At 45.2% G+C, this 2,808-nt stretch overlaps 1 pseudogene; it reads left to right on the forward strand.

Annotated features, from left to right (window-relative positions):
- On the forward strand, positions 353-1,557 carry Gm4405 (predicted gene 4405; annotated as a pseudogene).

Below are 2,808 nucleotides of genomic sequence, written 5' to 3' on the forward strand. Positions count from 1 at the left end.
GAACTCATGTGTTCACCTTCAATCAGTGCACCTTTAATCACTGAGCTATCTCAACAGTCTTCAACTAATTATTTGAGACCAGTTCTCTTATTGAACGGTTTATTCTCTGATTTGTTAATAAAAACTGATGTACCAAATGCTGGGTAAAAGAGAAAACAGGGATGCATTTCCATTTGCCAGTGGAGAGGAGGAAAAAGAAAAAGAGAATTCAGCTACCAGGAAAGGGTCTTAAGGAGACACCATGGGAAAACACCTGGAGCAGAGACAGCCAGATCGAAAGTAAAATGTAAGTATTGGCTCTCTTTTCCTCTGTGTTCCAGAGACAGCCACATCCACTTGTGTAGTGCCAGCATCGTCCCAGAGACAAAATGGTGAAGGTCTTGTGAACGGATTTGGCCTTATTGGGTGCCTGGTCACCAGGGCTGCCATCTGCTCTCCACATGGCAAAGCGGAGGTTTTTGCCATCAACGACCTCAATTAACCTCAACTTCATGGTTTATATGTTTCAGTATGACTTCATCCACGGCAAATTCAACGGAAATGTCAAGGCCGAAAATGGGAAGCTTGTCGTCAATGTGAAGCCCATCACCAACTTCCAGGAGCGAGACCCCACTAACATAAAATAAGGTGAGGTAGGTTCCGAGTATATGGTGTCTTCACCACCATGGAAAAGCCCGGAGCATACTTGAAGAGTGGAGCCAAACGGGTCATCATCTACGCCCCTTCTGATGATGCCCCCATTTTTGTGATGGGTTTGAACCATGAGAAATATGACAACTCACTCAAGATTGTCAGCAATGCATCCGGCAACACCAACAGCTTAGCCTCCCTGGCCAAGGTCATCCATGACAACTTTGGCATCATGGAAGAGCTCATGACCACAGTCCATGCCATCACTGCCACTCAGAAGACTATGGATTGCCCCTCTGGAAATCTGTGGAATGAAGGCCGTGGGGCTGCCCAGAACATAATCCCTGCATCCACTGGTGCTCCCAAGGCAGTGGGCAAGGTTATCCCAGAGCTGAATAGGAAGCTCACTGGCATGGCCTTCTGTGTTCCTACCCCCAATGTGTCTGTTGTGGATCTGATGTGCTGCCTGGAGAAACCTGCCATGTATGATGACATCAAAAAGGTGGTGAAGCAGGTATCTGAGGGTCCACTGAAGGGCATCTTGGGCTAAACTGAGGACCAGGTTGTCTCCTGCAATTTAAAAAACAAATCCCACTCTTCCACCTTTGATGCCAGGGCTGGCACTACTCTCAATGACAACTTTGTCAAGCTCATTTCCTGGTATAACAATGAATACGGCTACAGCAACAGGGTGGTAGACCTCATGGCCTACATGGCCTCCAAGCAGTAAGAAACCCTGGACCACCCACCCAAGCAAGGACACTGAGAGCAAGAGAGAAGCCCGTGGATGCTGAGGAGTTCCTATCCCAACTTGGCCCCCAACACTGAGAATCTACCTCATAATTTTCACCCCAAACCCACATAACAGAAGGGGCCTAGGGAGCCCTCCCTACTCTCTTGAATACCATCAATAATGTTTGCTGCACCTCCCCCCAAAATAAGTAAGTATCTTGGGGAATATTATTGAAAGGTAGGCAGTTTAGCCTAAAAAATAGAGTGTATCAATGGCTGCCCACTTTTTCTGCTATAATGCTTGATTAAATAAATAGAATGGACTCTGTCTCATTTATTTGGAAGATAGCCAAGATATACAAGAAACAGCTCCTTTTAAAATTGCATTAACAAAAAGCCCAGCTTCCTTGGTTCTGAAGAATTCAATAATTCTCTTATTTACCCATGAACTTATCTACCAACCCAAGTGCAGATCTCCATATTCCACCCAGGGTCACCACAACAGTATGGGGAATATTCACAGGTATGGGGTCATGCCTCACAGTCACCTGCTTCGCAGTCACTGTCACCTGCCTCCCATTCACCTGTCTCACAGTCACCTGCCACATTTAGTCACCTGCCTCAGACTCATTGTCATCAACGTCACACTTATCTTCATCAAAGTCCCTGTCACTTGTCTCACAGTCACCTGCCTCACATTTAGTCACCTTCCTCACAGTTAGTCACCTGCATCATTGCCACCTACCTTTATGACTGTTCTGATTCATACCCAACCCAATGTGTGTCTTTTGGCAGCCCTGGCCCCTTGCCAAACATCATTCTAAAGCATATACTTGATAAAACCTTATCTGTCATTGTGACAGCCATCTCAGTCTGAGAGATAAGTCCAGTTTTATTAAGTGGACCACTCCCTTCCTTACACTTAGCATCACTGCCACAATCCTCTGAATGTTTCCTTCCCTAAGAATAACTAACTTCTACTTCCATCCTCGTATACATCACCAAAATACACAGTTGGTCTTCATTTGGAATCTTGGTCCTGAATTTTTCCAGAATTGTGTCCAGATATATGCTCAGTGCCTTCACACAGACTTTTCTAGGATAGCCCAGATTCAACAAAACTCCAAACCTATTTCTTAACATTCCTTACAAAAAAATGATGCAATTGATCTGTCCATAATAGCAGACAATATTTTCATCTGTCTAGCTATAGCCATCAAAAGCCTCATGTGGTCTTGTGTCTCCTCTTCACCTCTAATCCTATTGGACTCTCCCAGACCAAGAGAAGACATTCCTTTTTTCTGTACCTGAAATCACAATGGTGATCCATCCAGAGCCCTGGACTTTGGTCTTCACTGGTACTGTGCCAGGAGCTACTGTTTTAAGCCTATCTTCTGCTCTCCACTCCTCTGTGAGTGAGTATATGCTGTTCCCACTCGGTTCAAC

This window comes from Mus musculus, chromosome 7 (assembly GCF_000001635.26).
Source record: "Mus musculus strain C57BL/6J chromosome 7, GRCm38.p6 C57BL/6J".
Taxonomy (NCBI): domain Eukaryota; kingdom Metazoa; phylum Chordata; class Mammalia; order Rodentia; family Muridae; genus Mus; species Mus musculus.